This window comes from Puma concolor, chromosome A2 (assembly GCF_028749965.1).
Source record: "Puma concolor isolate L17-30 chromosome A2, mPumCon1.1.hap2, whole genome shotgun sequence".
NCBI classification, from domain to species: Eukaryota; Metazoa; Chordata; class Mammalia; order Carnivora; family Felidae; genus Puma; species Puma concolor.
In genome coordinates, this window is record NC_141668.1 from 54778985 (window position 1) to 54802026 (window position 23042).

At 38.7% G+C, this 23042-nt stretch overlaps 1 protein-coding gene across 4 annotated transcripts in view; it reads left to right on the top strand.

The window, feature by feature from the left end:
- The first annotated feature begins 1089 nt into the window (after positions 1 to 1089).
- The window catches only part of HYCC1 (hyccin PI4KA lipid kinase complex subunit 1), a 105927-nt gene continuing 83974 nt past the window's right edge, over positions 1090 to 23042 (top strand). For 2 of the 4 annotated variants that reach the window (XR_015246331.1, XM_025929682.2), the window contains exon 1: positions 1091 to 1306. The gene's annotated coding sequence lies outside the window, so the exon portion shown is untranslated. Of the gene's footprint in view, positions 1307 to 1371; positions 1534 to 23042 lie in introns of those variants that run through there. The other 2 variants (XM_025929683.2, XM_086694464.1) reach the window with 2 other exon arrangements.

A 23042-nucleotide genomic window follows, 5' to 3' on the forward strand; every position in this document is an offset into this window, starting at 1 on the left:
ATTTTCTTATTTATGTGCTTGGCATGTTTGAAAGGATCATTTAGTGCTTTAGAAGTCCTTCCCCTTTCTGGTGTAAACCTAGAATGACTTCTTGTCTTCCAGACTGAAGTCCATTTCTCTTCTAATTAGTTCTGACTGGACTTGAGAGGGATGTGATAGGAGGAATTGACAAAGTCCAAAACAGAGGGACTGTATGTAGGAGCTGGTTCAGATGTGCTCAGGTTCCAGTGGCCACACAAAATAGTATGTGTTTGGGAAAGAGTAGGGAGGGAATATGGAGAAAATAAAAACAGCCCATGGAAAGAAGTTGGGGATTTGTGTTTGACTTTTTCCAGGCCAAGGCCAAAAGCAATTAAGATGGGAAGAATTTTTATGACCATTTTGCAAAAACGTACATATTTTTCCCTCCTGGTATTTGATGAGATTTTATTTTTAAAAAAAAAAAATTTTTTTTTTCAACGTTTATTTTTGGGACAGAGAGAGACAGAGCATGAACGGGGGAGGGGCAGAGAGACAGGGAGACACAGAATCGGAAACAGGCTCCAGGCTCTGAGCCATCAGCCCAGAGCCTGACGCGGGGCTCGAACTCACGGACCGTGAGATCGTGACCTGGCTGAAGTCGGACGCTTAACCGACTGCGCCACCCAGGCACCCCATTTGATGAGATTTTAATAAATTCTTGTGACTCGAATTACTGGGAAGTAAATGCTCCTGACCAAGAAATTAAAGTATCAGTTAGTTTATCTTCTGCGATCATGGTTAACATCACTCTGAAAGGCTTATTTTCTTCTGAGAGGGCTATAAATCCTATTGGCTCCGATCTGAGAGACCTTCGCGGATCACTGTAATCTAGCCGTGCAGCAAATCGTACAGTCAATCATCTTCCCCTTGGCGCCCCGATCACGCCCATTGATTAGACCACGCCTACCTAAAAGTCTCCCTCCCTCCCACCTTGTGGCTCCGCCCCAGGCCTAGCAGAGAAAGATTCTTATTGGTGAAGAAGTTGTCCTGGTTCCGCCCCAGGGCACGGCGATAGGCCGAGCCCGAGTGGGGCGGTGGTGGTTGGCTGCCTGGGGACGGGTCGGTAGCCGTGCCTGTCAGAGTGGCTGGCGGCAGTGGCGGCTCTCCGGGCTGGGTTGTCAGTCAGTGAGCAGAGGGGGAAGATGGCTCGCTGGGACCCGTTCTGTTAGGAAGAAGGGGGGGCAGGTGGTGCTTCTACTCCGGAGAAAGCAGAGCAGCCGCCGTCGCTGTCGCTGGGAGTCAAACAAGCCGAGGTTCTGGAGGTGGAGCTCGGGAAGCCGCTCTGGTGAGTACGACCCAGCGACCCACGCCGGGCCCCCAGCGCAGCCGGCGACCGATAACTTTTTTGTCAGGGAGGAGCCGGGGCGAGGCGGCGGCGGGGAGGGGACCGGGACTTTGTCCCCGGGGCGGCGCCTTCGTTGGGGGTAACGGCTCCCTCGCGAGGCGCCGCGGGTGGGCGCGAGAAGGCGCTGGGCTCTAGGGGCGTCCGAGGGGCCGGAGCAGCGGGGTCGGGTGAGTGGGCTGCGGCCGGCGGCTGCTCGCCCCGAAGTTGGGCGCAGCCCGTGTGCTGCCTGGGCGGCGGCAGCTTTGTGCGCGTGGACTCGGGTCTTTCTCTTTCCCAGCAAGGAGCAGCCCAGACTCCGGGCGTGCCCAGGGGGCAGCCGCCTGGGCGGGACCCGCCGCCCCTCTGCGGGGAGCCCCCCACCCCCACCCAGCCGCAGCTGATGCTCGGGCCTGGCCTCTCCCACTCCCGGGAGGCTACAGCTGTACGTCCAGTCTAGTGGCTAAAATGGTCATCGTCAACTCCCCCCCCCCCCCCCCATCTTTAAAAGCAGCGTTCGCCCTGGTCTTCGGTGTCCCCCGCAGGGCAGTGAGATTCAGAAAGCAGCCACGATTCCTTCCTTGGTTATTACACTGGAGATCCCCTCTTCAGCACTTGCTCCCTTCTTTCTAGGAGTTATTCCGCTCCTGAGGCTGCTTTTAACGTGCTCGCGAATCGTCGGGGTTTTGTCTGAAAATGGTTGCATTGGAAGACCCCAAGTTTGCACGCTTCAGCAAAACTGCGTATCCGCCCTTGAGCGTGCACAGTTGTGCTCTTGTGCCCTCCAAGTTCAGGCATTCCTGAAAGATTTTAATTTTGCCCTAGTGGTTTCGTGCTGCACTGGATCGGGTCTCTGATAAATACGCTGTCACACAGCCCGCAGCGGCTCCGCTCTTCAGGCAGGGGGAGTTTGTTCCACAGGCAGCTACTAATTTCAGAGACCACACGACAGGCAGTAGGACCAAGCTGTCCTTTTGCAAATTGTGTGTCCTTTGGGTCACACAGTAGTTTTTGGAGCCGATAGGCCACCCCTTTGGTTCATGTAGCACTTGACAGTTTGAAATTTTCGGCATTTAAAATCTTATCTGCATAAAGTCATGAGGATCGGTGTAACCTTGAGTCAATGTGATAGACCCGGGAGGGTTGTTTTCCATAAGTACATTTTCCTAAAACCCACAGACTACCCCTCCCCTCCAGTTTCTAAGCATCTTTTCTTTGGGTTAATACATTTTTAAGGTTTACGAGATGAATGTTGGTTCCAAACACCATTTTTTTGAAGTACAGGGAAAGGCAAGAAAGAAAAAAAAAAAAAGGATCTGCTGGGCCAATAGTAGCTTTAAAGTCAGTTATTCAAATAATTCATTTAAATAAAGTGGCTCAGGGGAAAACCATCACATATTTAGATTAAAAATATTCTGGATTTGGCTTATTTTATCCATAGATAGTTATTACCATAGAGGGATTATAAAACCTTTTAGTTATCGACATTAACAGCACCTGGATATAGACACCCAGATAAGGTGTTGGTTGGGTCAGTATGTTATTCCTGCTATGCTTTCTTTCTTTGTTGTGTTTCTATTTTATGAAATCTGCTCTTGATTGCATTTCTCAGAGTGGTGTCGTTTTGACAGTCAGAGTTTAAACATGTCTTATAGTCAACTGTTTTATTCAGGATCCTGTGGCATGATATTTATTTTATAATGAAAATGTAAAAACTTTGAAAAATGTTAATATCAGTACCCTTTTGGGGATATCATATTTACATTTTGTAAATAACTGAAATTATGCCAAACATAAATTTATTTTGCACTGCCCCAGGCTGAATAGGTTCTATGGCAGAAATGAATGGCATTACTCTTGTCATCAAGGAAAATACTGTATGATGTACAAGACAGATAAGTAACAATTATAATACAATGTGATAAATGTGAATAGAGATATGCCTAGTGTAGGAACGTAGCAGAGTAGGAGATGGCTAACTCAGCTTGGATGTAGGTAGAATCAGGAGCACACAGTACAGTTTGGAGATCTGCTATGATTTAGCCAAGTGCAGGAGGTCACTAACTTTCCAAGAGAAGAATATGATAAGTGAGAAGGCAAGGAGGCATGAGAAACTATGGCGATTTAGAGAAGTCATTGTCAATGACAAGTCCGAAGTCAATAACATTGACATTAACATGACTTGAATGCTGGGGTTAGATAAGGAAATGGTAGAAGATGAAAATAGTGAGGGTGGTAGAACTCCAGATCAGGGCATTGTATCCTTGGCTATGGGGATTGGATTGGCGGTGATGAGTAGGAAGCCATTTAATGAATTTCTGTTTTAGATCCTCACTCTAGTAGAGTGTAGTAGAATCTGACAGGTACTGTTACCTTTGGGAAGAAAGAAGGAAGAATCAGGACCCTGAGGATTTGACTTGGTTCTAGTGATTGGAAGTGAGGGAAGATGGAGGGAAGATGATAATTTCTATTTTGGGTTTTCTGAATCTGAGGAAGCTGTGGAGCATTCGGGTGAAGATGTCATTAGATGTTTGGATCCATGGATGTGGAACTTATAAAAGAAATCAGGATTGCAGGGCAGATCGGCGGTTGAATTGAAGCCGTATTGATTTGGTGATATTGAAATGACTCAGGGAAAGGTTTTAGTGTTGTAAAAGCAGCGGCTAGAGAACAGTCTGTTAAAAAGCAGAAATGGGTAGAAGAATAGTGTGAAAGAGATAGAAGAGTGCTAGTTAGAAAGGTAGGAGGAACATCAGGAGAGATGCTAAGGATGGAGAGAATTTCAAATAGAGGGGAATGGGTCAACAAGTTTGAGTGTTGTAAAGAGGTGTCAAGGAAGGAGAGGATTCCAGGGACCTAAGGATCAGGATTCCATAGGTGGCTTGAACAGGTACAGTTTTAACTGAGTAGGGTTCAGAAACCAGTCTTTGGAAGATTGAGAAAGAATGGGTGATGATAAAGTAGACATGCTTGAGTGAGGCATTTCAAGAAAACTGAAGAAGGGAGAGGATGATAGCTAAAGAGCAGTGGTTCCCATCCTTAGCTGCACATTTCCAACCATCTGGGGAGCTTTTAAGAATCTTGGTTTCCAGGGGAAAGTCCATACCAATTTGAGGTTGAGGTAGTACCCCAGGCATTAGTATTTATTTCAGCAGCTTTGTTGAAATTAATTGGCATTTAATAAACCACACATATTTAAAGTGTGCAATTTAAAGTTTGCCATAGATTTGCACCTGTAAAATCATCACCGCAGTCCAAATAATGAACATATCCATCACCTACAAAAGTTTTCTTGTGTCCCTTTGTAATTTCTCCCTCTCATCCTCAGGAAACCACTGATCTACTTTCTGTTACTATAGATTAGTTGGACAGGTATTTTAAAGTTCCCTGGGTAATTCCAATGTTCAGGCAAGGTTGAAAACCACTGAAGAGGGATATAGGTTGAAGGAATGTTGTGTTTGTTTCTTTACATGCATAAATAAGGTGAGAAGTAAGAAGTAGGAAAGATGAGATATTTACTGGAATTGAGTCCCCAAGGAGATGGAAGTGGGTGAAATTCAGAGCTTTGACAAATAAGAAAGGAAGACAATTTGGAAGCAACAAAGAATCTGATGTTAAAGACAGCACATTTCTTTGTAATCAGCATCCAAGTTGTCATCGTGTAGTATCAAGACTGATTTTCTAAAGTATTCAAACAAAGTTAGCATATTAATATTGCGAAAATGGATGCCGCTCAGGAAATCTCCCTAAATGGAGCCTGGGACCCCTGGCACCACCATGTAATGCTTTGTCATTTTTTGGAGGGGAGCAGATGGAACTAACAGTTTGACTACTGCTTGTTACTGAGAGCCAAGTACTGCCAGAGTCTTTTTGGCCCTGTTGGAGTTAGGCTGCATATCTGCACTGAGGAAAGAGAATATTTAACATTTGAAAATCTTCTGTTTAAAACATCTTTTTGCTCAGAAGAAATTCTGTTTGCTTGCCCTTTGGATATATGCCTTTTAAATGCTTTGGAGGATGAAATCATTTCTGTGTCTCCCAAATGAGACCAGGAAGAGTTGTGATTAGGGAGTTGTCAAAGGCCCATACTTCCTATCCTGAGAAAGGTAATATTTATATCCCCACCCCCTCCTCTTTTTTTCTTTTCTTTTTCCTTTCTTTTATTTTCTTTCTTTCTTTCTTTCTTTCTTTCTTTCTTTCTTTCTTTCTTTCTTTCTTTCTAAACCTTCTAAATCTTTTCAGATTACCTTAAAAAATTTTTTTAAGGGGGGCGCCTGGGTGGCGCAGTCGGTTAAGCGTCCGACTTCAGCCAGGTCACGATCTCGCGGTCTGTGAGTTCGAGCCCCGCGTCGGGCTCTGGGCTGATGGCTCAGAGCCTGGAGCCTGTTTCTGATTCTGTGTCTCCCTCTCTCTCTGCCCCTCCCCCGTTCATGCTCGGTCTCTCTCTGTCCCAAAAAAATAAATAAACGTTAAAAAAAAAAAAAAAATTTTTTTAAGGTTTTATTAATTTTTGAGATAGAGACAGAGCATGACTGAGGGAGAGGCAGTGAGAGAGGGAGACACAGAATCTGAAGCAGGCTCCAGGCTCTGAGCTGTCAGCACAGATCCCGACGTGGGGCTTGAACTCACAGACTGCGAGATCATGCCCTGAGCCCAAGTCAGATGCTTAACCAACTGAGCCACCCAGGCACCCCTTCAGATTACCTTTAATTCAATTTATTAAGATCTCAAAAGAGCCCCAATGGAATTTCAAATTAATTTTTTTTGAGATAGTTGTGATACCTTTACAATATTTTCATCATTTCTTAAAGTCATTTAAAAAAAAATTAGTGTTATTTTTATTAGTAAACTCTACCCCAACGAAAGGCTTGAACTCGTGACTCCAGGACCAAGAGTCATATGTTCTACTAACTGAACCAGCCAGGTGCCCCCAAGTCATTTTTTAATGACTCAGTATTTTATAGTTTTCCTGATGTGGTTCTGCCTATTTTTAAAGTAAATTTTTGGTATTTTAAAACATGTTGCTATTGCGAATGGAATTTTTTTTCATTGTATTTTTTTTTTTAACATTTGTTTATTTTTGAGACAGAGAGAGAGAGAGAGAGCATGAACAGGGGAGGGTGAGAGAAAGAGGGTGACTCAGAATTTGAAGCAGGCTCCAGGCTCTGAGCTGTCAGCACAGAGCCCGACATGAGGCTTGAACTCACAGACTGCGAGATCATGACTTGAGCTGAAGTTGGACACTTAACCGACTGAGCCACCCAGGTGCCCCTCGTTGTATTTTAATAAGGATTGCATATTCTCAGTGGAATATAGAAAAGTTGGTAATTTAGGTATACTGTTTTCTAACTGGTCATTTTATGAAATTCTTTTTTTTTTTTAAACCCCCAAATAGGGCTTGAACTCATGACCCTGAGAGCAAGACCTGAGCTGAGATCAAGAGTCAGATGCTGAACCAGCTGACCCACCCAGGCACCCCCATTTATAAAATTCTTAATTTCATTTTTTTAAGTTTATTTATTTTGAGAAAAAGAGAAAGCGTGTGTGCTTGTGCATGTAAACAGGAGAGGGGCAGAGAGAGAGAGAGAGAGAGAGAGAGAGAATCCCAAGCAGGCTCTGTGTTGTCAGTGAGAGAGGTAGAGAGAGAATCACAAGTAGGCTCCATGCTGTCAGTGTGGCGCCCAATGCAGGTCTTGATCTCATGACCTTGATATCATGACCTGAGCAGAAATCAAGAGTGGATGCTTAACCAACTGAATGAACACCCAGGTGCCCCTAAAATTCTTAATTTCTTATAGTTTTTATTGGATTTTGTGATACAGCAGTTATAGCATTTGTAAATGATGGTAAATTTGCCTTCTTGCCAATATCTAATCCTTATTTTATTTTTGACATTAAATGTCTGGAGTGATGTTAAATTATGTTAGTGAATAGTGAGCATCTTTGGCTCACTTCTCATTTGAGTGAGAAGCCTTTAGGGTTTCACAGTTGTGTATTCTTTCTGGCAACTTTTGTTTTTAGCATGTTAAGGAAATAATCTTCCTTAATTCCTTTTTGGAATTGAGATTTAATTGGAAAAGATATTAAATTTGATCACATACCCTTGTAATGTACACTGAGATGATCATATAGTTTTTCTTCTTTTACCTACTGGCTGATGAATTATATTAGAGGACTTCCTAGTAGATTTCACCAAACAATTGCTGGTAAAGGCAACTTGGTAATAGCATACCTCTTTAAAGTAGTGCTATGATTGCTATGTAAGATTGATCTTTAGTATTCTTCTTATATTACCTTATATATTACTAGCTTTGCAAAATAAAAAAAGAAAGAGAAACCTTCCATTTTTCTTTTATATCCTCTGGCAATTCATCTCTTCCTTAAGGTCAGAAATAGTTTAGCTATAAAAATGTCTAGGCCTTTTGGATTAAGTACAGTTTATGTACATGCACAATTTTGAGACATAAGTAGCATTGTCCTTACTCTACAGATTAACTGAGACTCAACGAGGTTTAAAATACTTGTTCAAGATCAACAACTAATTAGTGGTAGAGAGTTTAAGTTGAATTCCTATCTGATGCCATAGATCATGTGTTTTAATCAGTACCCTAATTTTTTCTTAATCAGACTCTTCCCTTATTCTCTATTATTGAGAAGTTAATTTAATCACTTTATTTGAGTGTCTTATTGTTTTCCTTTCTGCCCAATTAGTCTCAGTTTTTGGTAACCCTATCATAATTATTACTAGTCACTCTATGTAATATCATATCTCCTGCTATTTTAATAAATACATCCAAGTGTGGTTATGATAGAAGATCCCAGAATTGAAATACAATAAATGTATAATGTACTTTATATAATTTACATTTTAATTTAATGCAGTTTCAAGATCAATTTGCATTCCTGAATCCTGTTTGTACCTTGTAAAGAATGTTAAGTGCAACACAGATAAAAGATCAAGGAGTTTTGGAAAATAGTACTTTTCCACTGTAGTTTAAACATTTGTCATTGTTGAGGCTTGCATCAGAGTAGCCTTTTAGTAGTAAATGTTAAGTGATATTTGTTTGGTGTGTGTTTTCCTGAACAAAGAGTCTTTGATTAGCTGATGAACATTAGTTGCTTTCTCATATAAATGCTAAGGATTCATTCAGTTATTTGTACTTGACTTAATGAAAACATTGTATATGAGTTCTTAAACTGTACTATGAAAGTTATTTGAGGCATCAGCTTTTGGAAGATTTGCATTTATTCTTTCATAGAATGATGTTTAGGTTTGGAAATTTAAAAGAATAATGTAAGCCTTAAAACTGCCTAAATTGGGCAAGCAATTATGAACTCTATTTTAATCTTTTGGAGCTTGCCTGGTTTTATTTGTTTGTTTTTTCCCTTTTGAATGTAAAGAGCATTTAACTAATTTAATTAGGGTATTAGTTCTAAGCAACATACACATACTGTACTCCCCTGCTTCTGCCAATGGGGGCATAGAAAGTTGCCAGTCTGACCTCTTTATACTTGCCAGGTATATACATTCCCTTTTCAACTTAAAGTTCAAGGTTCCTGCTGACTTGTTAATCCATAGATATTACTGTGGTGGATGGAGTGGCAACATAGCCCCCCAGGCAGTGCGCACTTTTGTAGTGGAAAAGCAGGGGAGACTATTTTGGGAAATTATGAACCTTCAAGTGGGTCCTGATAAGGGAATAGAGAGGAAGGTGGAAGTGTTTTAGGAATCAGGAGGGGAGGGGAGAAGTGTCAAACTAAGAAAGGAAGTAGAAATGTGCATATGGAATGGACTATTCAAGAAGTACAGAAAATCAGAATGGTTATATGGGTGATAGAACCAGAATATTGAGGTCAGTGAAGTCTTAGAGTTTCAGAAAGGAATATGCGTGTGGCAAGGTTAAAGGGAAAGAATATTGAGAAAAAAATCAGTAGATTGTCATTTCTAAGGTGATGGAAAGTATACGATGAGAACCAAATACATACTGTAAAGGGGGTTAAGGAATAAATTGGTGGTGAAATAATTGGAGGCAGTAGCAGTAGATGAGGCTACTAAATCAGAAAGTTAATCGGTGAAGAATAAGTAAGTATGGAAGTAGCTAGAGAGCATAAGAATCTAATGAAGCCTCCCTTCCATCACCCCTCTCCCCCCTTTTCAGAAACTGTAAGCTTCTGAGATGCATTCTCAATTGTCCAATTGATAAATATTTTGTTAGTGACAATTAGAGCTATTGTTATTGAACATCTATGGTGTGCTAGTGTATTATTTTTAATCCCTAAAACATTCCTGTGATATAGATGTCATCACTACTTTTCACGTTGGAGGAAATTGAGACTTAGAGAGTTTAAGTAATTTGCTGGAAATTGGGCATGAGTTTTTGGACTCTTTTTATTGTGCCATGTTGCTTTTTCTATTTGTTGAGCTGTGTCAAAACACTAGAGGGGAAGGGTGTAAAAGGACTATAAGGTATGATAGTCTCCTAATAGAAAGGAGTGGAAGAGAGATTTTAGCTATGTTTGCTATAATTTGTATTAGCTATATTTTGTATTTAAAATATTAAACAAAAATTTTTAATGTTTTTATTTATTTTTGAGACAGAGAGAGACAGAGCATGAGCAGGGGAGGGGCAGAGAGAGGGGGAGACACAGAATCTGAAGCGGGCTCCAGGCTCTGAGCTGTCAGCACAGAGCCCGACTCGGGGCTCGAACTCACGGAGAGTGAGATCATGACCTGAGCCGAAGTTGGACGCTCAACCGACTGAGCCACTCAGGCGCCCCTTAAAATATTTTATAAAAGGATTCCTTTCAACACACTTCTCTACCATACATATATATAACATTTAATTAAAAATTTTTTTTAATGTTTATTTTTGAGAGAGAGAGAGAGAGAGAGAGAGAGAGACAGAGTGTGAGCAGGGGAGGGGCGGAGAGAGAGAGGGAACCACAGAATTCGAAGCAGGCTCCAGGCTCTGAGCTGTCAGCACAGAGCCCAACGTAGGGCTCGAACTCACAAACCACAAGATCATGACCTGAGCTGAAGTCAGACGCTTAATCGACTGAGCCACCCAGGCGATCCAGCATTTAATTTTTAACAAGCCCTTTTCTGGGGGAACTGATATGCTTTTTTTTTTTTTTTTTTTAAATCCATGATAATGATAGGTTGAGGGGAAAGGAAAGACAGGCTAAGAAAGGTGATGTCAAGAAAAGTAAGAGTAAAACTTAATTCTTTTCACTATGAGAACTTCAAATATGTTATACAGGTGTATGTTATACTCAGGAAGGCCAGCCTCTTGGTGGAAATGGTGTTGAGCTTGTTGCTGATGTAATCAGGGCAGATACTTTTCATGTCAACAGATTATAAAGCTCCAGAGTTTACAGTAATATTATGTGATTTATGGCACTCGAATTCCATCAGTCAGGAATTGGTTATTGGCAAAAGGGTCCAAACAGATGTGTTCTGTTTTCTGTTATAAACCCTTTTTTCAGAAACAATGCATAATTGAAAAAGAAATGCTTAAACTACTTTAGGGATTTTAAACATTCTTACAGGACTTTGAAGTACTTGGGGAGGAATCAAGATAGAAATTTTTGTTGTACTACTTTTAGTTTCATATTCAGCTGCAAAGCAACATCTAAGTTATATTTTGTTATACTCATATAAAAGTTAATATTATTGAAAACTTTATTTAAAGAAAAAATGTAATGTTTATTTTTGAGAGAGAGTGAGAGACAGAGAGAGAGAGAGCATGCACACAAGCAGGGGAGGGTCAGAGAGAGAGGGGCACAAGAGGATCCATAGTGGGCTCTGTGCTGAGAGCAGGGAACCCAATGTGGAGCTTGAATTTGCAAACTGCGAGATCATGTCCTGAGCCAAAGTCTGAAGCTTAACCAACAGAGCCACCCAGGTGCCCCTTGAAAACTTTATTTAAAAAAATTTTTAATTCAGTCTCTGCTAAAACAAATTGACTCTTACCCCAGTTAATATGCATCAGCATGATCATACTGAACCATTTATTGCTGCTTTGCTTTCTATAAGTTTTAAACCAAGATAAACAACTATTTTAATAAGATCCACCAAGTTTCTGATTGAGAAGAACCGAGTAGAATTTTGTAGTACAGTCAAGATCTGTCGCTTTTGTTATTATGGCTCTGCTAGCACACATTGCCATCATTAACTATGTTTACTTGCATTTTCTCATTGCACCTTCCCTTTGCCCCCATCACTTTTTAATTGAATATTGGAGCCTCTATTGGTGGACTTTATTTATTTTAAATGATTATTTATTTATTTTGAGAGAGAGAGAGAGTACAGAGGGGCATAGAGAGAAGGAGAGAGAGAATCCCAAGCAGGCTCCATACTGTCAGCTCAGAGCCCCAGGTGGGTCTCGAACTCCTGAACTGTGAGATCATGATCTAAGCTGAAATCCACAGTGGGATGCTTAACTGACTGAGCCACCCAGGCCCCCCTCAGACTTTATTAACGGTTGAGAGTTTCATTCCAATATACGAAAGGGCAGTGACTCACTCTAAAACATCAACCCAACCCACAAGTCAACTGGAATTTGGCTCCCTTAACATTTCTCTCTTCCTTTGTCCTCAACACTAGAGCAGATAAAACTGCCACTTAGAATGCAAAAAGCTTTAAAGAAATTAAAGTAGAGCTGTGCCTCGGAAAGTGTATTTCTGTACGCTGTAATTTTGGGGAAAGAGAGAGGAAAAAGGACCAAATGGTAACAAAATGATTCCAAGACAATATTTACATTGGGCTTTCTTTTATATTCCTCCCCATTTTCCTCATAGCATTGTTATTATTTTATTTTATTTGCCTATACCCTGATTTGCCTTGCTTTGTTTCAAAAGGGATTAAAGGACACTCGCTTCCACGTTTACTTGTCTCCTACAGTGGACTGAGAATCCCTCAGGTCAGGGACTATGTCATATTCCGCTTTGTAAACTTAGCATCTAGGACATATAGACATTCAATAGTTTATTAATAAATGGGTGATACTTAAAAACCTCTAGTACAAGAAAAGAGAGATTACTTTCTACAACCCTACTTTATTGCAGCTTTGAAAGTGTTAATGGGCTGAATCGTGTCTTCTGTCCCCCTTTTTATATGTTGAAATCCTAATACTCAGGACCTCAAAATATAACCATAATTTGAGATAGGGTCTTTGCAGAGTTAATTAAGTTAAAATGAGATAATTAAGGTGGGCCCTAATCCAATATGACTGATGTCCTTATAAGAGGAAGTTGGGACATGACTTCTACTGACAGAAGATGATATGAAGACATAGGGAGAAGATACAAGCCAAGAAGAAAGGCCTGGAACAGATCCTTTCCACTCAGTAGAAGCCAACCCTGCTGACTCCTTGATTTTTGGACTTTTAGTCTCCAGAAATGTGAGAAAATAGATTTCTGTTGTTTAGGCCACAGTCTACGGTACTTTGTTACAGCAACCCTAACAAACTAATATTGGTGACTTGTCTGCTTGGATTTAGTGAAATCCCAAATACCCCTAATTTGCCTATCCCCAAGGATCAATTTGCAATGCTGAATGCCAGAACCTTAAAACTTTGACTCTTCCCTCAGGCAAGACAAACAAGGTAGAGAGAAATTTGGATGGCTCAATGTAGAAAGTAATAACTATTTGTCTATTTTCACCTCCCCCCACAGTACAGTCAATGGCAAGCAGCTGGCTGATTCTTTAGTTCAATTGGATTTATTTGGTTTGGCAAGGAAAAAGTGTTTATGGGTATTTTGTGTTCTTAAGTGTTCAAGAGCCTCTGCCAGTAGACCTGGTTGCTTTTTCAGAGTAGAAACTGCAAGAGGAAGACTGAATAAAATACTTTTTAATTTAATATTAATTTGAACTAATTGCTTGTACATAATCTTAGCAACATTACTTTGCTTGTGTTATGATCAATAGGAGCAGAGTAATATATCTTTTGGCTCATGCCTATTGCTTTGATAGTTGTCATAACCCCTGATCATCAACCAGTCATACTGAGTTGTCTCAGTTATTGTCAGCACTTTGTCATCACACGCTTTACCCATAAGCTAAATATATATGCATTTTTTGCCACTTATTTCTTGTTTTTTAATTGGACTATATATTAAATCGTGATGTGTTAGTCAACTCTTACAGTGTTTTGAGATACTTTGCTGAAAGGGAAAAATTTGAACATATATAAAAGTAGAACACTTGCCCTTTCATCATTTGGAAGCAGATATCAGAGTTCTGAGAATAGGGTAAACTAAATTAACTAGTGAACTCTGTGTCACCCTGCTAAAGATGATCTTGCTTAGTATCCCATAATGCTGTGTGTCCATCAATCCTAAATTCTGGCCAGTGAGCTATACGTGTAAGTTAAAAGGGGCGCAGGGAAGGAAGTCTCCCTTAAAAGAAAGGAGGACGTTCTTTTGCCTGCTTAACTTCTTTCCTGGAATGTGGGCAGGATGGCTATGGTAGCCATCTTGGAATGTGAAGTAGCCTTGAGGATAGCAATTTTGCTAGGATAGTAGAGCAAAACAGGCAGCTGCCACCATACTAGCCCTGGACTGCCACCCTCTTCCCATTCATTTTTGATAAGACGGAAATAAACTTTATCTTGTTTAAGTCATTGTTACTTTGGATTTTACTATAATATACACTTAATTAAATTTCTAAAAAAAATGTCATTTAATTTATAGTAATTAAAATAGTGTAGTACAGATGCAGGAATAATCAAAAAGATCATTGAAATAGAGTCCAGGAACAGACCCAAGTATATGATAATTTAATATATATTAAATGTGTCAATTCTTACCTCTGGGAAATGGTTCAATAAATGGTGCTGGTATAACTGGTTATTCATTTGGGGAGAATAAGTTACATTCACACTGTGTGTATGTATTTAAAAAAATCCAGAAATATTAATGATTTATCACATAGAAAATAAAACTCTGGTTACTCTAGAGGAAAACTCTGGAGAAAAATTTTATGAAGCAAAATTCAGTATTAATAAAAGAAATGATTATTGGACTTGAGTACATAAAAATGTAAAACTTTCTATACAATGAAAATACCAAAAACAAAGCTAAAAAGCAAATGACAAAACTGGGGAAATATTTGCAACATTTAGAAAGGATAGTCTGTGATAAGCTCTACAAAATTTGAAGGAAAAAAATAGGCAGAGTATATAAGTAGACAATTCACAGAAGAAGAAATAATAAACATTTGAAAAGATTTTAACAGAAATGCAAATAGATGTTTGCAATGTGGCTTTTTTGACCCATAAAAATGGCAATAATTAAGAAGATTAATAATGTCTATAATTGGTTAGGGTATAGGGAAATGACACGTCCATCTATTCTTAATGGAAGTATAGCATGATATAATCTTTTTGGAAGGCAATTTTAACCACAAGTAACCTTTGATCCAGCATCCTGAGTCTATCCTGTAGAAATACTTGGAGAGATTCAGGAAAGTTTATCATAGCATTGTTCAGTTAGTGAAAACAGGAAACCGCCATTTTAAAGGGCTGGAAAAAAATTTCAAAAATGGGAAATATCCCTAACTTAATAGATTTAGTTAAAATTGTAATATTCAGAAGGTTTTTTTCTCCAAAAGACCGATTTCTCTATATGTGTTCTGAGGTATATTAGTTATCTGTTGCTGTGTGACAAATTACCCTAAAACTTAGTAGCTTAAAAATAACAAAGATTTATTATTCTCATGATTTTATGGGCAGTTCTGCCTTTGTGTAGCTAAAATCAATCTAGTTGAAATCACTTGTGCAGCTGCATTCTTCTGGGGGCTTACATGAGGTTGAAATCCCCAGGATGGCCTCTCATCTTCCAAGATCTTTCTCCATGTGGCTTCTCATCCACATGCCTATCCCTCAGATTTTATAGCATGGTGGCTGCTTTCTGCTGGCATCATGCTTCCTAAAGTCCATTCACCAAAACAGGTCACATTGCCAAGCCCAGTACCAGTGTGGGAGAGGACTGCACAAAAGTATACAGACTGTTGAAGGCCATAAATATAATGGTAATAGTCTACCACACATGGATTAAAACACCACCACCACCACCACCAACAACAAAAACAACGAAGTCCAGGTCCAGAATATATTAGGTAAAAAAAAACAACGAAGTCCAGGTCCAGAATATATTAGGTAAAAAAAAATCAAGTCGTGGAGAGAGTGATTCTATTTTTTTTTTGTGAAAAAATCAAAACACAATTTGACTATCATATCATATCAGTTTGAATGCAGGTGCAGTTTGAAGATTCAGCTGTGTCCTATTAAGCCAAGACGTTAAAGAAATTTATGAAAATATGAAGCAAAGCCATTCTTCTCAGTAACTTTTTTGTTTGTGGGAAAATTGTTACATTTATTTATTTATGATTATTTTTTATTTGAGTATAGCTGACACATAATGTAACATTAGTTTCAGGTGTGTAACTTAGTGATTTGACAAGTTTATACACTATGCTGTGTTCACTGCAACTGTAGCTACCATCTGTCCCTTACATTGCTATTACAGTGTCATTGACTATATTCCTTAGGCCCTGGTTTTTATTCCTGTGACTTATTCATGGAGTATTGTTATTTTAAATAAAAACGTGTGGGGCACCTGGGTGGCTCAGTCAGTTGAGTGTCCAACTTTGGTTCAGGTCATGATCTTGCAGTTTGTGAGTTCGAGCCCAGCATTGGGCTCTGTGCTGACAGCTCAGAAACTGGAGCCCGCTTTGGATTCTGTGTTTCCCTCTCTCTGCCCCTTCCCTGCTCATGCTCTATCTCTCTCTGTCTCTCAAAGATGAATAAATGCTAAAAAAAAAAAAAAAAAAAAAAAATGTGTTATGTTGACATGTACTGGATTTATTGTAACAAATGTTTAAAGTTTTGTCATAAAAATTTCAAACATGATAACCATCAGTAAATATAACTACCACCATAACAAAAGCTGTTTGGGATTCTCAATAATTTTTAAGAGTAAAGAATTTTCAGAATTGCTGATTATATAGTATATGCATGGAAAAGAGTTTGAAATAATACACAATGGTAAAACAGTGCTTTCTAATGAAGAGTGGGATAGCAACAGTGATAAGGATGAACATTTCTTTTAATTATGTGGGAAAGATCTAAGAATAGCAATTTAAAAAATCTCTAATATAGAAAAATATTGATGAAGGTGGGAGATCAATGTTTTACCAAAGTGTTTATATTTTTTTGTTTTCTTTTTTACTGGAAAATTTGTAATTTGTTGTAGTTGCATAATAAACAGAACCCTTCTTTTAAATTCTACATTGCTGATTTTGTGTAATTCTGATGATCTTATGATGATTCTAGCACTTGCAATTATTCCTTTGGAAAATAAAGGTGCTACCTTGTTTCAATTTTTCCCTCACTTATTTTCCTCACTCCCTTTGCCATCTGGATTATAGGCTCCCATAGACACAGAGCATATCTTACTGTTCTTTTGCTATTAGTACAAAGTAATAGGCATAGTTTGCATTATACTCAGTAGGCACTCAAGGGCTTGTTGAATTATTAATGTTGCCATTTGAATGCATAGTAATGTTTACTTTTTGTATAAGTAAAAACATTGTGTGAGTTATCCACATAACTTCCCATCCTATGTCTGTTTTTGCCTGGTCTTGTTCTCTTTCTTTGTTCCCACTCTGTCCCTGCCTGGCCTATAGTCTGGATAAATTGTATGAGCTAGACAGGGGATGAATAAAAATTTGCCATCTTGAGGTTCTGGTTTACTGAATCCGTAAAAGCATTACTAAGCACCATACTACTTACTACTTATGCAATATCTTGAATATTGTTATTGAATGCTCAGTGAATGGTATTGAGGTAATTTTTATCTTTTGAAATGTTTATACTTATCTCTTAAAATCTTTAAGTTCAAGGTTGTTTTCTCTGGTAAAGCCAATGGCATGAAGTATGTATGCATCCACTCCCAAGAGCCACATTAATTATTCTTATAAGATAAAAGAGCATTTTCTTTAAGTAGTGTAGATAACACATAATAGTTTGCATGTTGGAATATGAACATAAGGGCAAAGTGAGACAATGGAGGTAAATCATTGTGTTATAAATAATTTACCTCTACTTTGCTGATGGGGAAGTCAGACTTGAAAATTTCAACTTAATGGTAGTGTCTTCATTTACAACATGCAAATACTTTTGTCTTGTTACCTTCATAACTTTAAATTACACTGCCTACACCACTGCTTTTATTTTTCTCTCCATTAGATCCCAATGAAAGCCCTGGTGTTCAATGATTTCATTCCATTGGAATTATTTCCGGTTTTGTTTTCCTGAACATTCATCAGATTCTTTGTTGTAATTCTTGTATACTTTTATTGCTTTCCTCTTCGATATTTCTCCTGTTTCTTGTTTCATTGAGTTCTATTTCATTGGCCCTTTTGGAACCTTTCTCAGCCTAGACCTGTATTCCTTCTCTATACTAAACATTAAAAATGACTTTTCACTGTGAATATTTACTTAGTTTGGGGCCTCCTATACTTAGTGTATGTCCACTTTGGGAAAAGTCATTTATTGTTATTGCACTCAAAATTAATACGTGGGTAGCTTTTCAAGAGATCTCTAACTCCGATTCCTTACTTTTTTTGTAGTATAAAATTCCTTGCATTCAGGGTGACTTACTGCATACCATGATGTCAACTACCATGGAGGGCTAATAATAAGGTAAATACTACATTAAAAATTCTGAGTAGAATTCAGGGTCCAAACTATGAAGATTCAAAGATTTATTCTTATTTATTCAATGGCTCATGAACCTGTTATGTGTGAACCAATTTAAAAAGGCCAATTGTAACTTAGATTTTTTTTTTCTTTCCAAGATTTTATGTTCATTCAAGTTGGCTAACATATAGTGTAGTATTGGTTTCAGGAGTAGAATTTAGTGATTCATCACTTACATTATAACACCCAGTGCCTGTCACAACAAGTGCCCTCTTTAATGCCCATCACTCATTTAGCCCATCCCCCCACTTCCCTTCCCCTCCAGCAACCTTAACTTAGAATAAAAAAAACAATTTTTTTTTAACATTTATTCATTTTTGAGAGACAGAGCAGGAGCAGGGAGAGGCAGAGAGAGAGAGGGAGAATCAGAATCTGAAGCAGGCTCCAGGCTCTTAGCTGTCAGCACATAGCCTGACATGGGGCTTGAACTCAGGAACTGTGAGATCATGACCTGAGCTGAAGTCAGACGCTTAACTGACTGAATCACCCAGGTGCCCTGACCCTAACTTAGATTTTTACGAATTGATTGGGTCAGAATGAAAAAGGTGTTGGGATTTAGCTGAGTTTAAGCATAAAATGAGCTATTTCTGTGAGGCTTGATTGTTAAGGAAAGTTAAAAATTTTTAGGTTTCCCAGATTAAAATGTGCCTCATAATCAGTTTGTTAGATTTCTTCTGGGGTGTTATATTTATAGTAGATACTAGATATGTTTACCATTCTACCCATGCACAGCCCCTTCTAAAAAACCAGTCTCTACATGAGTCTATATCAGTGATCTTAACTGTTGGACCCAGGGGAGATATCTTCCCATGCATGGCCAATCTCCAGCCTGGCTAGTAAGTTGTAGTCAGGATCAAAGTAAGGATCTGTCACAGTCAGATTTATTTACAGAATTTAGATTGTGGAAATTAAGAAATATAGATTTGGTGTAGAGGAGAGTGTGTGCCTAGAGCAAAAAGACCATGATAGTTAGGACTAGAATAACCATAATAGGCCATAGGTAGGATGAGTAAGTTAGGAAGCCATTCAGCAAATAAAGAATGGCACTGAGAGAATCAGAGGAATTAAAATAGACTGCCTTTAGAAGATAAGGATTTAAGTTCTAGTTTCTGGTTTTTTAGGTTCAATTTCTTTAAGCCCCTTTTGTGCTACAGTTCTCGCCTTGGATTTCTGCAAGATTCTTTGCAAATATTATTTAAAAAAAATTTTTTTTTAACGTTTATTTATTTTTGAGACAGAGAGAGACAGAGCATGAACGGGGGACGGTCAGAGAGAGGGAGACACAGAATCTGAAACAGGTTCCAGGCTCTGAGCTGTCAGCACAGAGCCCGACGCGGGGCTCGAACTCACAGACCGCGAGATCATGACCTGAGCCGAAGTCAGACACTCGACCGACTGAGCCACCCAGGCACCCCAAATATTATTTTTTTTAAGCTAGCATTCAAGTAGCCTTGACTAAAATAATGTGCAGTTTATTGACAAATTAGATTTCTTTTAGGTAAGAGCAGCTAGGATGGTGAGATCTCTGGGAACCCCATCACTGAGATGAGCCACTTCTTTTTTACATTAACGTAACATATGCCTCAGTGGTTCAACGTATTTTTAAGTGCTCTATTTTATACTGTGGTTTGTGATGGGTTTTATGAACTGTGGCTTCCTGGTGGAGTGAATATGTGTTTCTTGGTGGTTTTATTATATAGTAAACCATCTGTAGTCTTTATCTTTCCCCCCACCTTTTGTAGAATGGTAGAGTTTATAAGCTCCAATATTCAGGATTATTCAGGTTAAAGGCATTTTACAAAGAATTATGCTCTGTATTTTGCCATCAGATTAATAAAAATTATCCCTTTGGAAAACATCAACACTTTGAAAGCAACCTATATTCATCCTATGCTTTGAGATATGGGTATTGGACATGTGGGTTCTGTGGTCTTCTATGTATATCCTTATCTAACATTAAGATAGTGTATTGTCTGAAAATGTCTAACAGTATAATAACATTTTATGAAACTTTGTTTTGAATAACTTATTTTTATATATGGATGTAGGATGAGGAGGCACTTTAAGAATCTTTTAATTTATTCCCTAATTTTCACAGGGGTTTTACTTAAAAATTTGTAGACAGATGTGTAGAGAAATCTATCACAGTCTTAAAGGATTTTGGAAATTGTATGTTTTCTCTCAGGTGCCTGTTTTATATTGAAGTTCCCAGTAATAAGAGTTATTAATTATTCTATCAAACCTGAATCCCTTATTGCATCATTTGACTTTTAAAAATTTATATTATATTAATTGTCTAAAAATTTGCAAATATCTTATACTATAAAGCAGAAAAATCAGATGAAACCTCATTTTTTCTTTTTTTTTTAAATTTTTTTTTTCAACGTTTATTTATTTTTGGGACAGAGAGAGACAGAGCATGAACGGGGGAGGGGCAGAGAGACAGGGAGACACAGAATCGGAAACAGGCTCCAGGCTCTGAGCCATCAGCCCAGAGCCTGACGCGGGGCTCGAACTCACGGACCGTGAGATCGTGACCTGGCTGAAGTCGGATGCTTAACCGACTGCGCCACCCAGGCGCCCCAGAAACCTCATTTTTTCTTAACTGAAAGTTTAAATGGAATCATTGACCTCTCAGGAGAATTTTGAGGTGTTGGCATCAGGATATATGCAAAATGAGGTTGTTTATATCTAATGAATAAAAGTAATTTTTATGTAGTATAGTGGCAAATGTGATGGTTACTGTGGTATTTTGGTTTCATTGATTAAGCGTAGCACTTATGATAGGGTGATTATTAGTGAGTTTTTTTTCTCCAGACTTTGAATTGTATCCAACCAGTGCACAATATCTGCCATTATTAACAATAGGATCAGACAAAAAAGTATACATATGCAGAATATAATTACATTTATTGAACATTCATAGATTATGTCCTAGTTGCAAGGGGTTTTACTATGAGTTTTCATGGAAAAATCTAATTCCTTGATGGCAGGGACCATGTTTTGCTCAACCTAATATTCTCTGATGTGAGTTAGCACAATGCATTGCACTCAAAAGGTATACCCTAAATGTTTGATTAAGACAGTATTGTGGTTATCCATTGCTACCTACCAAACCAACCTCAAACTTAGTGCATTCAAACAGCACATATATATCATGTCTCACAAATCTGAGGTTGACTAAATTTAGCTTGGCAGGTCTTCTGCTCCATGTTGTCAGCTGAAGCTGCATTCATCTGGAGACTTGACTTGGCTGGAACGTCCAAAATGGCCCAGTCACATGGCTGGTACTTAGTGCTAACTCTCAGCTCATAGCTTAGCAGTGGCCTCTGTTCTTTTCCATGCAGACTTTCTTGGTAGTTTGGGCTTCTTACAGTGTGGTAGCCTGATTCCAAATGCGTGGAAGTGGAAGCTGCAGGTTTCTTAAGGCCTAGCCTTAGAAGTTTTACAGAATTTAGTTCACTGCATTTTCTTGGTCAAAGCAATTCATAGGGCCAGTCCAGATATCAAAATGGTTGTTGACAAATAGTTTTTTTTTTAACTTTGTTATTTCAGTTTAAATCAAATATCCTTTCCCTAGATAAAATATTCTTCTGAAGTCCTGAAGGATTTGAGAAGAATAGGAAGATAGAAATAGGAAATGAGAAGAGGGATTGCTATATTTTTTCTAATTGTCCTATCTTTTCCAATAGAAACACACTGGCCTGGTTGCCATAGCACACTGATATCCTAATATGATTATATTTGTTCTTGGGGTAGACAAAAGATGCTTTAGTCAAATACCATGTCCCATAGTAAAAATTTCTGCTCTATTTTTGATAACCAGATACTTGTTTTATGATTTACAGGGAGAATAGGCCTAGGTTACAGGTCTTTGGATTGACTTCCCACATCAGGTTCTATAAATTTCTATTTCTTCTCCCTGTGCCTTGAGAGGAAGCTTTATTCACTTGAGGACACAGGTAAGTAGTGAGGCCATGAGCAACACTTCTTTTCAAACAATAGCACGGATACCCTATTCTTTCATAGGATTTTCCAGTTGATTGGTCAGTTTCTAAGCAGTGAAATCCTTAAAATTAAATTAATTTTATTCTGTAACACAATCTGAGCATTTCCTTCTACTCTGTTTTCCTGTAATTCAGCTAAGAATCTTTTTTTCTTTTTACTATCTCACTGAGTTTTTTTTTTTAATTTTTAATTTTTTAAAATTTACATCCAAATTAGTTAGCACATAGTGCAACAATGATTTCAGGAGTAGATTCCTTAGTGCCCCTTACCCATTTAGCCCATCCCCTCTCCCACAACCCCTCCAGCCACCTTCAGTTTGTTTTCCATATTTATGAGTCTCTTCTGTTTTGTCCCCCTCCCTGTTTTTATATCAGTTTTGTTTCCCTTCCCTTCTGTTCATCTGTTTTGTCTCTTAAAGTCCTCATATGACTGAAGTCATATGATTTTGTCTTTCTCTGACTAATTTCACTTAGCATAATACCCTGTAGTTCCATCCACGTATTTGCAAATGTCAAGATTTCATTCTTTTTGATTGCCGAGTAATACTCCATTGTATATATATACCACATCTTCTTTATCCATTCATCCTTCGATGGACATCAATGGGCTCTTTCCATACTTGGCTATTGTTGATAGTGCTGCTATAAACATGGGGGTGCATGTGCCCCTTCGAAACAGCACACCTGTATCCCATGGATAAATGCCTAGTAGTGTAATAGCTAGGTCGTAGGGTAGTTCTATTTTTAGTTTTTTGAGGAACCTCCATACTGTTTTCCAGAGTGGCTGCACCAGCTTGCATTCCCACCAACAATGCAAAAGAGATCCTCTTTCTCTGCATCCTCGCCAACATCTCTTGTTGCCTGAGTTGTTAATGTTAGCCATTCTGACAGGTGTCAGGTGGTATCTCATGGTGGTTTTGATTTGTATTT